This window comes from Equus caballus, chromosome 3, assembly GCF_041296265.1.
Source record: "Equus caballus isolate H_3958 breed thoroughbred chromosome 3, TB-T2T, whole genome shotgun sequence".
In the NCBI taxonomy this organism is placed as follows: domain Eukaryota; kingdom Metazoa; phylum Chordata; class Mammalia; order Perissodactyla; family Equidae; genus Equus; species Equus caballus.
Window position 1 is genome coordinate 36,057,080 of NC_091686.1, and position 20,428 is coordinate 36,077,507.

The window sequence follows — 20,428 nt, forward strand, 5'->3', positions numbered from 1 at the left end:
AGGCTGTTGGCCACAGACCAGGGATGCCGTGGCCCCTGCCTCTCGTGGCTGGGGCTCGAGGTGGTGCTGTTGGCACTGGGTGGAGCACACCTGTGGTCATGTGATGACCCTCAGTCTGTGGGCTTTTCAGTTACGAGCCTCTCAGGCCCTCAGCTCCTCTTGGGAGAAGCAATGGGCGCAGCCATGAGCTCAGGACTCAGACAGATCAGGATTCACTCTGGCTTCCTCCTTCCTAATGTCAAACTCGGGCACCTCCCGTTTCCTGTCTGCGGGATGAGAGTACCAACCTACAGCGTTCCCAGGATTAAATAAAACAGTGAGTGCAAAGCCCTAGCATCTGCTCACCCCACTGAGGTGGGGGAGCTAGTACAAAGCATCCGCCCGCCTCCCCCCTCAAACCCTGTGGCTCCCCTCGGCAGACTCGACTATACTGGTGGCCCTCGGCTTGAAGGTGGCATTGTCAGAGCGCCCTGTCCTGCAGACATGAGGTTAGGCCTGGAGTTCAGCAAGGGGCGAGTTTCACAGAAGCCCACCTGCCGGCAGTGGGAAGGGAGTGGTCCTCAGACACGAAAAGAAAGCTGCGAGCAGGGTCGCGCGGCAGGCCCCTCCGCTTCTACTGTCAGGCTGGGGTGAAGGCCCACCTGGGCGGTCAGGGAGCCGGGCCGGGAGGGAGCAGGTGGGGGGTCAGGGGTGGGGTTGGTGCATCGTCCAGGGGAGGTGAATGCTGGAGTCGCCCCTCTTGGCTTGGTAGACAGTGCTGAATTTCTCATTCTGCACAGGAGTCAAGTGCTGCTTCCAATCCCCCTGCAGTCTCCCCACCTGGGGGAAGGCGGACGAGGAGCTCAGGCTGAGGGGGAGAAACCCCCCCTGACCACAGAAGAAGCACAGCTGACCTCTGGGGTTCCTTGGGAGAGAGGAGACCAACAACCATCCCCTCCCAGTCTTGTGGTCCAAGTCTGTCCCCCAAAAAGACGCGTTCCAGTCCTAAGCCCTGGTCCCTGGAGTGTGGCCTTGTTTGGAAATAGTCTTTGCAGACGGGATCAAGGTCAGTGAGGTCATTAGGGCAGCCCTAATCCAAGGACTGGTGTCCTCATAGGAGAGGGTGGTCCCAGGGACTGGAGATGTGCGGCCGCAAGCCAAGGGCCCATGGATGCTGGAGAGGCAGGAAGGACCCTCCCTACAGGTTTCAGAGGGATCACGGCCCTGCTGACCTTGACTTTGGACTTCTGGCCCCCAGGCCTGTGAGAGAATAAATTCCTGTTGTGTGAAGCCCCCGGTTCGTGGTACTTTGTCGGGCAGCCTCACAATGCTCACCTGCCCGTGGACACCCCCGCCTGCAGCCGGGCCGGCTCCGAGGAGGCTAGGAGGCTGCGGGACCTGGAAACTCCCCTGAGACCTGGCGTGTGGGGGGCTTTGAGGAGCAGCTGGTTTTGTTTTATTTTTCAAATTTTCCAAACTATTTTATTGTTTAAATAGAAGGATTCCATAGATGTGCTTCGGTCTGGTACACTACATTCTTAACAGCAGGCATGCAGAGCTGTGACGCACAGCAGCTGTTCTCAACTTTCCCGCCCGCCCTGGGGGCCTGGCTGCCCCGCTCGCTGTTTTCCCTTCTGGAATCCCGGGCCTGGCAGGGAGCTCAGCGGACACTTCCTACAATAGCGCCCGAGGGGACAGGCCTGCTTTTCCATCAGGTGAAGTGACGAGACTCGGACTTCCGTCCCCAAACCGTGACTCAGAGTGTGACAAAGCGGTCCCGTGAGGACGTCCTGGCGTGCATGTCAGCTTCCTCTCCCCAGCTTCACTGAGATATGGTCGACATATGGCACTGTGTAAGTCTAAGGGCACAAGGTGGCGATTGACACTCATACGTGTTATGAAGTGATCCCCACGATAAGGCTGGTTAACACCCCATCGCCTCACACAATGACCGGTGTGTTGTGTGTGGTGAGGACATTTAAGATCTACGTTCTTGGGGCCAGCCTCATGTCCGAGTGGTTAAGTTCACACACTCTGCTTCAGCGGCCCAGGGTTTCGCCAGTTCGAGTCCTGGGCATGGACATGGCACTGCTCCTCAGGCCATGCTGAGGCGGCGTCCCACATGCCACAACTAGAAGGACCCACAACTAAAAAGAAATATAGAACTATGTACCGGGGGGTCTTTGGGGAGAAAAAGGAAGAATAAAATCTTCAAAAAAAAGAAGATCTACGTTCTTAAGTACAATACAGTATGTTAACTCCAGTTCCCATGCTGCACGTTAGACCCCAGGACCTACTGACCTTGTAACTGGAGATCTGTGTCTTTCACCCGTGTCTCCCCATCTGGCAGCCCCTGTTCTGCTCTGTTTCTGTGAGCTGGACTTTCTTAGAGTCCGTGTGAGTGAGACCAGGCAGGATTTGCAGCATTTCTCCATCTGGCTTACTTCACTTAGCATGATGCCCTCCAGCTCCGTCCATGTTGTCGCAAAAGGCAAGACGTTCTTCTTTTTAAAGGCTACATACTATTCCATGGTTCAGACATTCCTCGAACGTTCAGGCAGATGAGAACCCATGCGTGCGCACCGGCCCTGGAGCCTGTGCCCCCAGGACTCGAGCTTGCCTGGCTTCGTAAACGCCCGGCTTCTGAGCACGCAGCAGACACCTCCATCGAGGGGTGGGGCACCTCCTCTTGTTCCAAGTTTTCCAAGAGCTGCTCAGGCCCTGCCAGGCCTGAGTCGGGGGGGGGTCTATGCTCAGGGGCGTGAGTCTCATCACGCCATTATATCTGCTCACGTCGACATGATCACAAGTTTTATGCTGAAATACTTTATCTTTTTAAAGTTATTTTCCTTATATTTCTCCTGCATAGGATGGTTAGGATAGTATATTGATTTTAAAGAAATGGTGGCAGGGAGTTGTGTCCCCTACAGCTGTGGTTTCGGAGGAGTGAGAAGGTTGTGCTGCCCCGTAGCCGGAGGAGGCCAGGGGGGCAGCAGGGGACCTGCTCCCACGGGAATGTGTGGAGCAGAGACTGTTAGGAGGGAATGGATTTGGGGGCACCTTCTTGGAGGGGTTCAGAAAGTAGGATTTAGGGGCCCAGGAAGAGACGAGAGGAGAGAGAGCTGTAAGCTGGGAGAGACAGGCCGCCAGCACGGGAGAGCACCACAGGCTGGCGCCCCTCCGGGCAGGAGCTTCTCAGTCATTTTGTTTTGTGTCCTGACTCCGCACTGTCATCATCAAGCCTTTAGTGACGTGTGTTATACTGACAGCCTGGAGCCCATGGGCTAAGGAGGGGGCTGGGAAGGAGCGCAGCTTTCCGCAGGAAGCTGCCCTGCTGTGGTCTGGGGTCTCCGTGCTCTCCAGGCTGCTCTGGCTCATGAAGGAGAAGGGGCAGTGTTCGGGATGCTGTCCTCCTCTCCCAGCCCGAGCGGCAGCCCCAGGAAGTCACTTAGTTTCTGGATGGTGCCCTGCAGTTCCTAGATCCAGACAGGAAAGACCCAGGAAGAAAGATACATATTTGCAATACATATTTAGGACCTTAAAAATAGTGTACTAAATAATCAGAAATGTGAATGACGATGTTTAGTTCAGCATGATTTGTAGTAGCAAGAAATGGGAGGCAACCTAAACACCCAGGAATGAAGGGAAGTTATTTATGCCGTATCTCACCACAGAACAATATGCAGCCATTAAAAATTTCATGGAAGGGGCCAGGCCCGTGGCCGAGTGGTTAAGTTCGTGTACTCTGCTTCGGCGGCCCAGGGTTTCACTGGTTCGGATCCTGGGCGCGGACATGGCACCGCTCGTCAGGCCATGTTGAGGCGGCGTCCCACATGCCACAACTAGAAGGACTCACAACTAAAATATACAACTATGTACTGCGGGGATTTGGGGAGAAAAAGCAGAAAAAAATTAAAAAAAAAGATTGGCAACGGTTGTTAGCTCAAGTGCCAATCTTTAAAAAAAATTTTTTTCATGGGAAAATACTTATACTAAAATTTTAAGTGAAAAGTCCAGGTTAGAAAGTGTTGCATGGGCAACATGAGCTCCACTATGTAAAAATAGAGTAAACAAAAAAAAGAGTGAAAAATTAGATAGATGAATAGGTAGATGACAGTGGATGGGTGGATGGATGGATGGATGGATGATGGATGGGTGGGCATAGATAAACAGATGTATGTATAGGTAGATGGTTAGATATCTTTAGAGCCCAGGAAGTGCAGATCTACTCAGCTGATACAAGGTCGCAGATGTCATGGCACAGCAATGAGAGAGACCCACAGGTCCTGAGAGCTATAGGGCCAACCTCTCTTTAAGTTATAAAGGTCTTATTATTTTTATTTTATTATTTTTTTTTCTGCTGAGGAAGATTTGCCCTGAGCTAACAACTGTGCCAGTCTTCCTCTATTTTGTGTGTAGGTCACCACCACAGCAGGGCCACCTATGAGCAGTGTAGGTCTGTGACTGGGATCTGAACCTGGGCCTCCAAAGCAGAGCACGCCAAACTTAACCACTAGGCCCCGGGGCTGGCCCAAGTCCTGTTGTTGTTGGTAACACTGTTCTTGGAATCTCCCTGTCTTGTCAGCCAGAATTCTGGCAGACTCTGCGCAATATCTCTGGTCACGACACAACCCCAGCCAGCTGAGAAGGAAACCTCTGAACCCACTTGGCTTGTTACAATTGTCTCCTTACTGGGTGAGCAACGTTTTTTGGTTCATTCAATAAATCATTTTTGAGCGCCTCCTGTATGTCAGGCACTATCCTAGGTGCTGGGGGTACATTGGTGACCAAACAGAAATGCTTCGCTAATAAGGCCACGTTCTAGACAAGGAGACAGACGATGGAGCTGAGTGAAGGCGAGGGGGCTCCCCGGGGGTCTGGAGGCCTAATTCCAGCCCCGGCCGTGCCAGGAGCTGGGCTGTGTCCAAAGTGAGGCCAGCATTATCTTTAATTCCAAAATGATTTAAAAATACGTACTAGAAATTCTAAAGAATGACACCTGTGGCATCAATATTTTTGTGTTAAAGAAATTTTACATATTTGGCATTTGAAAGTCTCGTAATATTTTAGAGAATTTGGTCACAGGTCATATTCACTCCCAATCTAAAAGCTTTGAAAAATGAGTCTTTCGTTAATTATTGCACTAACACTCATTTGATTGGAAACACCTGGCCTGAACTGACGTGAAGCTATTTGTAGTAATTTTTGATCCACTGAGAGTGAATATTCTAATGTCTTGAGGCAGAAACAGGGGAGCCTGTCCCTGCCGGACCTTACAGCATCTGCGGAAGTGGGTGCGATTCCTGAAATCCCGCAAACCCTGAGTTCCTAGACACCGGCGGCCCCAAGGGTGGAGAGCTCAGCTTTGTGAGAGGAATTTGAACATGTTACTGAGAAATCGATTTCGACTTGTGATTCTCAGCTGAAGTCTTACTGTGCACGTACAGCGTTGAGGCAGCTCAGAGAGCCTGTGGTGCCCCCGCTTTGTAAGTTTAAGTTGCCATCGCCGAGGAGACTGTCGGGGGGGCGCTCAAGGAGCCCCACAGGTGCAGCCGTGCCGGAAACCGTCCTTGGCAGACAGGCCCTGCTGGCGGAAGGCGCAGGAGGCAGCCCGTGGGCTGGTGTTAGATTCAGGGATGACGATAGGAAGGACTTGGGGAGGCGGGGTCCACTGCCCCGTGTCAAGGAGGGAGTGAGGCTCTGGGTGGATGGAAGGGGCAGTGTGAGCAGCGTTGCCCAGACACCCCCACCCAGCCGAGGACCCTCACCTGAATGAGGGGACATCACCAAGAGGACGTCTGTGTCTGGAGCTGGAAGGTACAGGCAGCCTGCGGGGCTGGACTCTGAGGGGTGTGGACGATGCAGAAGCAGGCCTGGGCGTGCTCATCCGCGAGCTCATGTGGGTCCCCGAGGGGCTGTGAGCAGAGTCTGGAGCCTCGGCAGGGAAGTGGAGGGAGGCTCTGCTGGCAGACTGCCCCGCCAGTGGGCTGGTTCCGGCAGGTGTGTGCTAGAGCAGCCACACTCACTGCTAAAATGTTGACGTAGGTCCGTGCCAGGTGACGGCTGGCCATTGTCCTGAGTCTCAGCTGCCCTCACAGGCCTGTCCTGATGCCCTTTGCCAGCCCTCCACTCTTGTCTGTCTCCTCGGCCGGAGGCCCTACCCCAGCAGAGAGACAGTGCTCTGAGCAGTGGGTCTGGCAGGTCCCTGGTGCCCATTTAGCCCCTCAAGGCCATGAGCACCCTGCCAGGAAAGATTCTGCTGGAGTCACCCTCTGGGGCCACTGGTGGGACTCACTCTGGCACTGAAGTTCAATGGTTGTGACATGTTGGGGTCCCAGCCCCAGATCCCCAAGCAGAGGTTGGGGTAGGGCAGCGGCCATGGCACATTTTACCCAGAATATCTGTTCATCAGGCAGAAACCTCCGACTAACACCCTCCACCCCCTTTAGTCTCCAAGACCAGCCAGGGCACCCCAAAGCCACAGGACCTGACCACACTGTCCCCACCCCGCCTGGCCCCACCTCCTTCCAGGCAGGGTCTGGTGAGGATTTACACCCATCACATCATCTCCCAGACAGTGATGGGATTGTGAAAGGGAAATGCAGTCAGAGCTTGTGTGCGTGTGCCTGTCTGTGTGTACACCCTTGCACACACATACGCTCCCACACCTGTGGTCGGCCGAGTGTTGGTCAGGGACAGCTTTCAGCAAGGGGTGAGGTTTGGGGAGAGCTGGGGGAGAAGTAGATGCAACCCATGGACCAGGCAACCAAGCAGGGAGAGAGCCTGCCAGCAGAGGGGACGGCATGTGCCAAGGTCCTGAGGCAGTGGGGGAAGTCTCTTAAAGGATAGGCCAGCAGGGGTGGTGGTTCTAGGAGGAGGGCCACTCCCATTTCTGTCTGTGGTGAGGTGTGAATTACCAGGTTTGTGGGACAGTGCCCTCAGAGGGCAAGAGGGCCTCTGCTTCCTAGGACAAGAAGTGGGGCTTTAAATGTTCGTGCTCCATGGTGAACCCCCCAAACACAGGCATTATAATTGTGCCAATCAAAAGCATTTAAGGAGTGTTTACAAAAAGTACTGGTTTCCACGGCCCAGCAGAGGAGTGATGGGTCATGAGACCCTGCTGAAAAGGGGCGCACACCCTTTCAGTCCTGACGACCCCAGAACAAACCTGCCATCGTCAAAGTCAGAAGTCTGGGAGCATGTATGGTGCTCCCTTGGGCAGCGGCATGTCTGGGGTCCCAGAGCAGCCCCCCACCATTGATCCCACCTGCTGCCTGCCCCTTATCCCCCGGGGGAGGACGGACCCCGTGGGCACCCGCCAGTCCGAGCCCCCCGCTCACCACTCAGTCCTCCTCATTCTGCCTGGCTGCCCCGCCCTGGAAGGCTCGGCTCACCCCTCAGGCTGGGCCAGGGCAGCCCCAACCTGGCAACTCTGGGCTTGAAACCAGGGAGCTGGGATTGGGCTGGATTTGGGGTCAGATGACGGGGTGGGGGCAGTGTCTTCTCTCCTCCCTTCTGTACGATGCCATTTGCCATGAGCAGCACCCTGGAGACTTCACACATCAGCATATAGAGAGCCGCACAGAATACTTGTGTTTTTAACCGTCCTCCTCCAGGTAGACACCAGTTGTCCGCACTCCTTTGCTACTAACGCATAACAGGTTATTTCCAAAGATGACCACCGAAAACCGCTCCCCTCCCTCTGTGTGCACCCTGCTTTTCCCTCCCCTTGAACCTGGGCTGCGACTTGCTTTGACCAACAGAATGTGGCAGACGTGAGTCTGTGCTGGTTTTGGTGGGTTCCGACAGCTTCCACCACCGGCCTCTGGAAGGCCCGCACTGCTCTGCTGGAAAAGAGGCCCAGCCAGGCCGCAGACAAGCAGCTGAGGCTCGGACACGGGAGTGAAGGTGTCTGGGACATTCCAGCACTGGCCAAGCCCCAGGGAATGACCCTGCTGACACCCTGGGAGCAGAAGGACCCCGGCTGGGCCCGGCCGGTCCACAGACTCGTGAGAAATAATGAATCATCGCTGTGTTAGACCCCGAGCTTTGGGGTGGTCTGTGAAATGACAGACAATGCTGCAGTGGGTCTCCGCGTGTCAACCCCGTCTCCCGGGTGTGCGGACGGCTATAGGATAAATTTCCCAAAGCGGGACAGCTCATCCAAAGGACAGAGGTGATTCTGATTCCAGCTAACTTTTGGATTTTTTCCAATCGGCTCGGTAGAAGAATGGTCTCTTGGTGCCGTTTGGTGTGCTTTCTCTCATTCTGAGTGCAGCTGAGCATTTATTCAGGTGTTCGGGGATGTTTTTTCTGCCATCTTTTTGTTCGTGTCCTTTGCCCTGTTCCTGTTGGACTGCGTCCTTTTTAAAAACGGTTTCTAAGAGCTGCTTCTGTGTCAGCACTTTGTCTGCCGTCTACGTTATCGCAAACGCATGTCCTGGTTTGCCGCTGACCTTTCGTCCGCCGGTGTGGCGTTTCCTTCGTAGGAAAATGCACCGGTGTCTTTCTCTACGCCTTGCAAGGCAGTTGGAGAATCTGCATCTGTTTTCTTCTAGTACTTTCAGGTCTTGTCGCCACTGCTCTGTCGCTGGCACACCCCGTGTTTGTAGAGGGTGAGGTGGGGAGTACAACCTGGTCTTTTTTCAGATGGCTGCATCATTGTCCCAACATGATGCGTGAAAAGCACGCTGGTGTGGTTGCCCAGCTTTCGTATGGTAACTGCTCACGTGTATTTGGGTATTGAGCTTTTTAAGCAGAGCGGCGCGTTGCGCCAGGTTCCTGTGCTCAGCACACACGCATCTTCAGTGGCTGCATGACTCCGTCCTGGGGCAGCAGTGGATGCACCTCCCGTCCCCTTCCCTCACTGTCGGACATTTGTGTTGGCTCACGATCTGGCCCTGTACGCAGAGGGTGGCGAGAGACTGGAGAAAGAGGCGGCCGCTCCAGGTCAGTGGGGGTGGTGGGGGAACAAGCAGGGACACCTGCAGACGAGACCGGTCTTGTGTGGCCGCAAGACGAGCAGATCTCCCCACCTGCCTGCCAAAGCTTGAGTTTACACGGAGGCCTTGCCGGGGTTCAGTCATGTACCATCCAGGTGGTCCCGACAGCACCTCACTCTCTCCGGGCTACGTCCTTGGAACAGCTCACGGTGGGAACGGGGGGCAGAACATACCTTCTAAGGAGAGGGGAGGGGTAGGAGCCTGGCATTGCCCCGAGCCAAGAGGCGGTCTCATCCTTTTGACAACCTCCTCCAAGAATTTGGTAGATAAAAAACAGCACCAGTTTTCTCTCTGGTATTCTCCCACACGGTAAAGTACGGGAACCAAAGCTGTCGGCAATCCACCCACTAATATTTCTGGACGTATACTCTGTGCCTGGCCTGGAGATAGCAATTGTGAGGGAGACAAGTACCACTCACGCCTTTGCGGGGCTGGCAGTGAGTGGGCGTCAGGCCACAGTAGCAGACGCTCACCAAGGAGTTTGAGCGAGCTTCAGGGGTCTGTGGGGTCATAGGAGACCATTGAACCCACCCTAGTGGTGAAAGCAAGAAAGACTTCCTGGAGGTGGAGACACCCAGCTAAGTTTGGATGAGGAGTTGTCAGCCAGGCGGGGGTGGGCAGAGTGTTGGGGACCTGAAAGGCTTCCCGCTTGGCTGGACTGGGGGTGCACAACCGGAAGAGCTGGAAGGTGGCCTCAGACTCAGGCAGGGATTCACTGTCCCAGGCCCGGTGCTCAGGGCGGCACCAATCCTGCCATCCCCTCCGCTTGCATTCCTCCAGCCACCACCCCTGGGGCTGCCGCTGAGGTGCAACTCTGCCAGCCCAGGGCCCTGCTCGAGGACCCTGCAGGAAAGCCCCGAGTTTGCGGGCAGCCTGGGGTAAGCTACCCCGCTGGTTTCCTGCTGGACCAGGGGAGAAGGCCGAAAGCCACCAAGGCCCGGGACCTTCCCTCTCCCGACCCTCTTGCTCTTGGGCACCACTCGAGAAGACTGACCAGGGGGATGCACCGTGCCTCCTGTCCCGAAGCCGTCCCGTGCAGACAAAGCCCCTCTCCCTGACCGGACCCCAGCCAGGCTCCTCTGAGCCCTCATCTCCACAGGCCTCCCCTTGGCCTGCAGACTCGAACAAGTGCTAACACCATTCTGACAGCTTGAGCTGCGTCCCTAGGATGACCCTGGACCCCTTTAAAGTGCCCACCTGAGACAGCTCGAGACTGCCTGGGAACTGCCCGCCTGTTCCAGCCACGCCCGAAGACAGGGCCTGTCTCCCAGCCTCCGAGGGAGCACCAGAGCCCAACTTGGACGAGCGGCCATGAGCAAACCCAGATGGCTTCCCAGGGACCAGGCCTCCCTGCCTGCTTCTTTTTTTTAATTTAACTTTTAATAACATACTTTAGTCACATGCTTAGCATAAAACATGACTCATCCACAGCTTTAAGCCAGAGGGTGGAGGAAGTGTGCGTGAACCTCGGCGCCTCTGGTTTGGGCACTCGGAAGGTCCTGCCGCTGTCCTCAGGGGCGAAGCTGATGCAACTGCTTGTCAACCCAGCAGGGATTAGTTTGAGCTCTAAGATCAGAGAAAATCCAAAACAGGAGGAATGTCACTCGTTTTTCCTGAGCTGTTCAAGAAACTAGACCAAAATTATAAAATGTCCAAAGTTCCTATTCCTTGGGGTGTGTTTCTGTGAGTAACTGTGCAGAGGACAAAGGGGACTCCCAACGCCGCAAGAGCGTTGACTTGAGTCCTTTCTCCCAGGAAGCGGAGGCTCGCGCAGCATTCAGGGCTTCAGCACATCCTCCCTTCAGGCTGCTTTTCAGCAACTATTACGGCAAATGCGTTTTGGGGTACCCTTCCCACTTTTTGTGACTTTCGACCTCTGTGACACCATCGACCCCAGCTCTCCCCTCTCCACTCTTCCTTCTCCCCTTACAGCAAGTCTCGTCTGCACAACCGAGTGGAGTTCGGTTCACGCTGGGCTCTGCCCTCTGCCCGAGTTATTGCTGATGGAAGTCTGTTCTCCACACTTCAACCAACGTCTGGCTGAGTCTGAGATGTGCATGGCTGGCAGGCTGCCACACTGCCATCTGCCCCTGGTTACTCAGGATTCAGGCCAGCTGTTCTCCTTTTGAGTGGGCTTGGAGGCAGGAAATGCAGCCGACACACAGCTGACCCTCCTGCAGTGGCAGACGACTGTGCTTGGCCCACGGCTGGCAGGACAGTGGGGAAGCTGGCCTGGTCCTGCCTCCGTCACTAACCAGCGGCAGCACGTGCACAAGTCACTTCCTTCTGGATCAGCCAGCGGCCCTGGGGGTGGAGGGTGGGCGTTTATACCCTCGAGGGCCCCTCAACCCAGACAGTCGCCGGCCACACTCCCCGCTTGGACCCTGCTCACAATCCTCACCTTCAGAAGAGAGAGACCTGCAGGCATGTCCATGCCTCGGCCCTCAGGTGTCCTGGGGGAACAGAGACGCTCAGGAGGAATCATCAGAGGTAAAAGGTCAAAGCAAGCTGGGAGGGAAAGGAAACAGGGCAGCCCCACCCCACACGGCCAAGGTTCTCTCCGGGGAGAGAGATCCCCAGCCCCCTGCCGCCCTGCACTCCCTGCACACCCTCGTGGCAGCCCCTCCCTGGCTGATCTGCCCCTGCTCTGGGCTGCAGCCAAGGGGGGCCTTTGAGGCCCAACTCTGAGCTCCTCCAGCCCCCGCATCTCATGCCTCCCACAGGAGCCTGCCCTGCGCCCCGCTGGCCCGAGCTCCCGCAGCCAGGCATCCATGGGGGGTCGGGTGCAGGAGTGGAGGAGGGGCTGAGACCCACCTCATCCACTCCCACTGGCTCTCTATCTCCCCTCTCACCACGGGTCACCGCCACCCTACTACAGGGTGGAAATTCCTGTGTGACACCTTGTTCCCACCTGAGGCGGACACACCAGTGCCACTCTGAGCATCCCTGCACCCCGAGGGGTGTTCTTGTTCCCGGCTCAGCCTGCCAAGGCCGGACTCCGGTGGACCTTGAGCAGGACCACGTGAGGTGTCTGTCAGCACGTTCCGCCCGGGGGCCCCTGATTCCCGCCCCCTGTGTGTCCTGTTCCTGCCTCTGTTCCTCAGAGGCTGCCACACCCCCGGAGAAGGAACCGACTCCGAGAGTCTTTGCCTGGAGGAGAGTGGAGAGGCCCTCGTTAACCCTGTTCTCCAGATGTGCCTGGGTTTTTCCTCCCGGCACAGGGCGACCGGGTCTGGCCACTGCCCTGGGCTCCTCCAGGGGAGCGACTGTGGCCCTCTGAGACTCTTCTTTCCTTCTGCTTGTCCCGGAGTGACTTCAGGGCACAGCTGCCCACCCTTGGTGGACCCGCAGCAGGAACAGGGCACATGTCACTGAGAGAGGGGTCACTTGGTGTCACAGCGTCACCGAGGGTGTTCCGGTGGAGCCGGTCTCTGTATTCCCTGGGTCTGAATCTCACTCACTCACCAGCTGGGTGGCCTCAGGTGGGTCATTCAGCATCTGTGAGCCTATGTATAAGATGGGGCGCAGATTAAACCCCCCTGCGGTGTGTGGAATGGTGGCCCCCAAAAGGTATGTCCCCTGGAACCTATGAATGTGACCTTTTTGGGAAAAATGCAGTGTAATCAAGCTAAGGATCTCCAGCTCCAGGGACATCCTGTGGGCCTGGCCTGGCTGAGCGGGGCCGCAAGGAAGTCTGGGGGCCCTGGGAGCTCAGGGCTGGTGGGAGGTCAGTTGTGTGAGGCCATGGGCCATGGGAGGACTTCGGCTCTGACTGAACCAGCACGGCGGCCCTGGAGCCCAAGTGCAGCTACAGGGGGACCTTTTCTAGGGCGTTAGTGATGGTCCCTGTGGCTGGGGACACCATGCTGTTTCCTGCACAAAGGTGAGGGCTCCCACAGCTGGCCCCTTGGCCTCCCAGGGTCCCAGGCTGGCTCCACAGACCCAGGAAAGGTGCACGCATTGGACATTCTTGTCCTTCCTTGTCCACCAAACTTGCAAAGTGTACCCTGATCTGGCTGCAGCTCCCAGGCCCCATCCTTCAGATTTTCCCAGAGGACAGTCATCCCCTGACTCGCCGACCTCGGGAGACGAGGGTCCAGCTCTCTGGAGGGTCAACGCCCTGGATGCTCACTTGTTCCCACATCACCTGCTCCTGCACTGAGGAGCTGATGTAACAGATCTCAGTGCTCAGAGACTTCCGTGGGGCCGTGTCCCATCCTCCGCCTCGCCCCGCCTGGAGGCACTGCTGACACAGCACGAGCCCCCGGTTCCAGGACTCCACACACGTGCACCAGCACAGTCTGGCTTCTTCCCATCCGCGTTGTCACGTGTCAACAGTTCCGGTTCATTCTTTGTCACACTCCACAGAAGGACCCGCTACCACTTGTCTATCCATTCACCTGTGGACAGACGTCAGGGCTGGTCCCTGCTGCTGCTGTTGTGACGGCTGCACTGTGAGAGATCCCAAACGCCGTGTGCTGTCGACCCCAAGTTCATATGTGATGGTGTGAGGAGGAGGGGCCGGTATGTCCAGTCAGGGGCACAAGGTCATGGAAGGACAGTTGGGCGGTGTCTCTGGACCTGCTGTAAAATGCACGTGATCTGGCCCAGTAATATTACCTTCAGGCACATTCGAGACAGGCAGGGAGCGTGCCTGTGGTAGCAGGCGATTAGAAATAGCCAAACGCCATCCACTGGGGCTGTGGGGAGTGTCCCGCACCTCCGTATGGTGGAATAGTCTGCGCCTGCTCGAAAGGGGGCGGTCGGTGCAGCCGCCCGGGGTGCAGCCCGGCCGCATCCCCTGAAGCTGGGAGCACGGGCCTCAGACAGGTGCACACGTGCCCAGGGGACCTCCGTTAGAGCCAGGGGTAGAGACAGCCCATGCAGTTAATATCGCTGTGTGGAGCTACCCCAAACTGAGCAGCTTCAAATATCCGCTTTTTTTGTGCTCACAGACCTGAGGGTGAGGAAGGGGGCCAGGCTCAGTGGACGGCGAGCATCTGCTCCACAGGCCCTATGGGGCTGTCACAGATGCTCTCAGCATGGTGGCTTGAGCGTCCCAGCAAGCATGTTGTGGACAACTCAGATGCTGTTGGCCCACTGTCGGCTCAGGCTGCTGCAACAAATACCACAGACCCAGGGCTTAACAGCAGATATGTCTCTCTCACACTCCGGAGGCTGGGAAGTCTGAGATCAGGGTGCCGGCAGATTTGGTGTCTGGGGCAGGTCCACGTCCTGGAGTGTAGACAGCTGCCTTCTCTCTGGGTGCCCACGAAGCCAAGAGAGATCAGCTGTGTCCCTTCTCTTCCTTTAGGGGCACTAATTCCAACACGAGGGCTCCATCCTCATGACCTAATTACCTCCCAAAGACCCCACCTCCTAACACAGCACGTTGGGGATCAGGGCGTCAACATCAGAGTTGTGGGGGGAGACAACCTTCAGTCCCTAGCACAGACCCTGCCTCGGAAACCACTCAGCATCACACCCACCACATCCTACTGTCTACGAGCAAGTCACAAACCCAGGCAGAGGGTCATGGACCCCACCCCTCAAGGGAGGGAGGGCCAAGGTCGCATTGCTTGTGTGGCATGGGAGATGTGGCTGTGTGTACCAGAGCTGGGGCAGCCCGGGGGATGGCAGACCATGGAATACTACACAGCAAGGAAAATAAACAGCTTTGTGGAGTTCCGAGGGAAAGCAAGAAGAGATTGGTATGAACAGAAGGACCGGGGTCCCAGGGCTGGTGTCTGCTTCTTGACTTGGGTAGCAGCTCCCTCAAAATAAGTCATTACTGTGTGGGCTCGGCAAGCCGAGGAGTTGAAAGAAAGATTTCTTGGACTCTCAAGGTCTGGCAGTAGTGCTCTTTTATTCAGAGAATAGCATGGGGACAGGACCCATGGGCAGTGAATGGCTGCAGGCATGGGGACAGGACCCAGGGGCAGTGAATGGCTGCAGGCATGGGGACAGGACCCAGGGGCAGTAAGAGCTGCAAACATGGGTTGAGGGTAGGGCTAAATTTAAGGCATAGGTATGTGAGTTATCTCTTTACAAGACAAAGGAAGATGTTGGTGGTGGGCTCTGGTCATTGGGTGGTCCTATAACTTTAGATAAGAATCAGATCGGATTAAGTAAATGGCTGAAGCCACCACCTTAAATATCATCTTCAGCTAAAGACAAAGGAGGATGTTGTTGTTGTTGGTGGTGGGGGGGGGGTGGGTCAGTTATATGAAGTTACCAGACAAGTACAGCAAACAAGAGCAAGATTATTATGCAGACTTAGGTCCTTGCCTTCCCCATTAAGAGTTTCTAGAGATAAGATCACCCCCGCTTCCTCCTCCTGCAGAGAGGGAGACACCCCCACAGATGGAGACTTCCTTCACAAATGCAAATGTCTCTCATCAAAGGGCAAGCAAATTCCACCCTTCAGAGTTTCCTTCCTGTCTGCAGCTTTCAAAAGTAATCAGCCCAAAATAATCCTCATCAATTAGACTGTACATGTTTTTAATAATAGCTTTGTTGAGATATAATTCATATACCATAAAATTCACCCCTTTAATGTCTACAATTCAGTAGTTTTTAGTATATTCGGAGTTGTGCAACCATCACAACTATTTACTTTTAGAATATTTTCATCATCCTAAGTAGAAACCCCACATGCATTAGTAGCCACACCCCATCCCCCTCCCCCTGTCCCTGCAACCACTGACTCACCTTCTGTCTCCTTAGATTTGCCTGTTCTGACATTTCACATAAATAGAATCTTACATTATGTGCCCTTTTGTGTCTGGCTTCTCTCACTGAGCATGATGTTTTCCAAGTCCCTCCCTGTTGTAGCATGAATTAGTACTCCATTCCTTTTCATGGCTGAGTAATGTTCCTTTGTATGGATGGACCACATTTTATTTATCTATTCATCAGTTGATGGACATTTGGGTTGTTTCCACTTTCTGGCTATTGTGGATAATGCTATGGTGTACAAGTTTCTGTGTGCGTGTACATAAATGTCTTACATATGTTTTGGCATATATGTTGTATTTTCACAGTTAAAATGTATGATAAAAAGAATGAAGGAGGCTTCCATATGCCGACATGGAGCAGTCTCTAAGATCCGCCACCGCAAAGTTGGACAAGGTGGCCCACAGCGCCAGCACCCTGAGTGGAATGAAGCATGCCCACACCTGTCCTCCGGGATGCCCACAGGAAGCTGGGAGATCGCACAAGAAGGTTCCACCCTGGAAAGGGCTCTGGGAGGCTGACGGGGAGGGCAGGGTGCTGAGAGGAGAGATTCCGGGGGGAAGAGCCCCTTGCATTCTCTCTCCCACCCCACCCCCTCCTTCCAACCCGCCCCTCCTTCCCACGTTCGCAACGTTTCTGCAGCGGAAATGGGGCATTTTCACCTTCCTGGGGACAGGCCTGGGAGGAGAGGCAGGTGGCTGGGGTGAGGCCAGCGCAGCTCTGAGCTCGCCCAGGCCAGGAGTGCCTGGCTGAGAACAAGCCTGAGTTGCCGAGGCCAAGGTAAGTGGGCTGGGGGTCGGTGGGGCCAGGGGTTGGGGGCAGGAGGTGGGACGGGAGAGGGGGCGGTGCTGCTGCCCAGGGGGGTGCTGTCTGGTGGGGAGGTGGCTGGAATATCCTGCCTGTGACCAGCGCCAGGGAGGTGGTAGTTTGGTGTCATGGGCAGGAGGGGGCATCCAGTGCCCCCTAATATGCAAATGTCCCCCAAACATGCCCCCTCAGGGCTTCAGCTCTTCTCTGTAGACAGGCACATTTACTGACCAATCCTGATGGAATCCTAGGTCACGTGCGCGGCTCTGAGGACTGAGCGGGACTGAGGCTGGAGGTGCGGGGTGAGGAGGGTCTCCTCCTCCAGGTAGCGATGTCGGCATGCATCTGACTGCAGTGCCCACTGGGACTCGGGGACAGCAGGGGCAGTTCTTGGAGGCACGGCGAGTGGCCCCCGATGCTGGAACCAAGGGCTCTTGGTCTCTCCCGGGGGACAGGGCATGTGGGAGAAGCCTGGGGCCGCCTTCTCTCCTCCTGCTGCCCTGAGAGGTTCAAAAACATACAGACAGTCTTGGGGCCGGCCTGGTGGTGTAGTGGTTAAATTTGCAGGCTCTGCTTCAGTGGCCCAGGGTTTGCAGGTTTGGATCCCAGGTGCAGACCTACACTACTCATTAACCATGCTATGGCTGTGTCCCACATACAAAATAAAGAAGGGTTGGCACAGATGTTAGCTCAGCAATGATCTTCCTCACACACACACACATGCATGAAAACAAACCCTATAAGAACAGTCTAGTGGTCGATGCACACCTCTGGAACCTTCTGGAACCCTCTGAAATCCTGCAACCTGGGCTCGAATCCCAGCTCTAAGCAGTGTGGCCTGAGCATGTTCAGTCCGTGCCTCAGTTTCCAGAGCTGGAAAAGGGGATAGCCCCAGCTGGGCAGCCCTACGGGGCCCAGAGCTGCCGGGTGCTCCCCCCACAGGGAAGTGACTTCCCAGGCCACACCCACAGGGCCCTGATGGGCTACCAGGAGGCAGCAGCAGCTGGGGGCAGTGGAGTGGACAGGAGGAGGCACAAGGACACCTGCTGTCACGGCCACCTGTGCTCATGCCCGTGGGGTGTGGATCTGAGAAGAACGGGCAGCCTGAGAAGGACTGACCCCGAGGCACCAGCCCAGCCCCTGAGTGTCCATCAGCCTCAGGCAGAGCTGGGTTCTCAGCCCGGTCCACAGAGAGGACACTGAAGCCCCCACACAGTGCTTAAGAGTCCCTCAGCATCTTCACACAGGCGCCTCCTTCAAATCTGAGTGTCTCCATGTGGGCACCATTGTCCCTATTCTACGGTCCAGGGGACCAGGCTGGCCCCAGCGGGAGGCCCCTCATGCACGCTGCCTGCCTGGCCCAGTGACGGCACTGCCCCGTGGGGGGGCCACGCCAGGCTTCTGAGGCTGTGGCCAGGAGCCCCTGTCACTGCACTGGGACAAGGGCTGTAAACGGAGGGTGGCGCCCAGGACAGCGGGCTCCCATCAGAACAGGGATCTGCTGACGGAGCAGCTGGCGATGCGGCGGAGATAATGCTGGACCTCAAACCTGCCCCTCCCTTGGGGGTGGCCCCTGGGACAGGGCCTCCTGCCCCTCCCTGTCCAGGACCCGGCTGCCTCTGAGTCACCCACGAGGCCCAGTGGGAGAGCGGACCCAGCAGCCCTGGACAGGACACGGTGGCGCTCTCTAAATTTCCCTACAGATGCCTCGTGCGCTCAAATGCACCAAGTCCGACACCAAACTGGAGACGCCTTGAGGTCCCTAACCGGAGCTGTGTGTAGGGCTGCTGGCGTGGCCTCAGGCGGCGCGGGGAAAAGCCCAGAGCCCAGAGCCCACCTGGGCAGCCGCAGTCCCCCAGCAGCCTGGAGGCAGGAACCCCACTGCCAGTATTGTGGACCGGCTCAGAGGGGACGTGCGCAGATCAACACTGCTCCTCTGCCCTCCCTAACTCTCCGTGGGTGCTCACTGTGGACTTGCCTGTTCTAGAAGCTGAGGACGCAGCAGGGAATTCGGCAAATAAAACCCCAGTGAGGACAGAGCCTCCAGGAGGCAGGAAACAGCACAGGGAGAAATCCTGCCTGCAGGAAAGTGCTGAGTCCTGGGGAGGAGGAAGCTGCGATGACATGGCGACGTGGGATGTTTTTCTCGCATGGCCCATGGTCCGTCAGAACACCCTGAAGATAAGACTCAGAACTTCCAGACAGAAGAGTGGTAGCCCAAGCGTGGGCCCTCTGAGGCTCTCCAGGGAGCCAGCCCTGACCCCTCTGTGCAGGCCCCGGCATCTCCTCTCAGCCAGGTGGCCTTTCTCGAGGGGGCAGGTGGTGACGTCTCCTGGCGGCTGTCCCTTCCTACATCCTTCTCCCTCTGGGCCCAGGCACTGGCTCTAGGAGCCAGAACACGCGTGTGACAATGTTTGAGGGGCCCAGGGCCCCTCAGCCCCAGAAGGAGTGGAGAAGCCGGCTGCCTGGAGGTGTGAGTGTTTGGACACTGAGCTTCCTCTGGATACCTCGCCGAGAGGACCTGACACCCGGAGGGGCTGTGGGTGCCATCCACTGTGAGGGTACTCTCCACCAGGCTCACCCCAATAAATGGCTCCCCTCAATTGACCTAACTAGGGGTGTTTTCTCTCTGGGGACTTTCAGAAAGACAAACATCTCCCTCGGGGCCACAGACGGCACAGCAGGGCCTCCCCATGCTCCCCGTCCACACCCTGTCCCTTCTCCCATCAGGATGCCAGCCTCGAGGTGGGGCTGAGGAGCGGGTGCCTGAAGCCTGCAGAACCCCACAAAGGGGGGCTCAGGGCAGGGCTGGGGCCCCGAGGGTGCCCCGAGTCAGTGGGGACTCTGTGTGGAGGCTGGGGAGGCTGCCTGAGCACTCCAGAGCCTCTTTTTCTGTTTTAATTAGTTTGATTTTTCCATTTTAATGCACATGCTAAAAATTTCAAATAGTGTAAAAAGTAATGTGGACACAAGTCATCCATAACCAATCTATAAATCAAAATTGGGGTGAGTTTACTATGAGCCAGATCTGAGGACGCTGTGGCCCGAGGGGAGTCCTTCCGCACAGGAATGGAGCGCTCCAAAGAAGTGGAGGTGGAAGGAGTGGTCATATACATCAAAGAGCACGTATCACGCATGATCGGAATGTCCCTTTCACAACAGTCATGAGATTGCCTAGCCAGCACAGCGATTCACACAGCAATTGACGGACACAGCAGGTCTGTGGTCTCGAGCTGGGTGGTCACAGCAGGTCAGCAGTCAATCCCTAGCCTGGGGAGAGATGCTTATGCTTAAGGAAATGCTGACAGACATCTTTCTCAAAGGGCATCATTCTTGTCTTTGGGACATAGTAAACGCTTAAGGCAGATATGCAATGCATGTTCAACGGCCATGTCAGGCCCTTTTGGAAAAACAAGGTCAGGCTGAATTAGTTTTACACCAAATGGCTTCCTCATAGTCTCCAATAGATCCTATTGGTTGCCATTTATTTATCAATAATAATATTGAAAGTAGCAATCTCTCTTGCCGACACCTGTCCTTCTCCTGCAAGTCAGTGCCCACGACAGATCCAGGCCCCCTGCCCGTCCCTAAAGGAGGGTCTGGCCAGGAGAGCCGTCCTGGGTGATGTCAAGCCTGGGGCCCGCCCAGCAGGGAAGTTCTGGTCTCCAGTCTTTGTGCCCCCCGAGTGGCACCCCACCGAATGTGGAAGTGGGGGGCTGGCCTCCAGGCCAGGCCCGGTCTGGGATGCCCAGAGAAGGAGGCCCAGCCCTTCGTCCGCCCTCCCCTAGAGCAAGACCCTGACTCAGCCCTCTCCTGTGCCCTCACTGCCTGTCCCTCCTTCATTGGATCCTCCTAAACTCTGAGGTGAGGGGACCCCCGCCCTACCCCCGGGGCCCATCACTGTT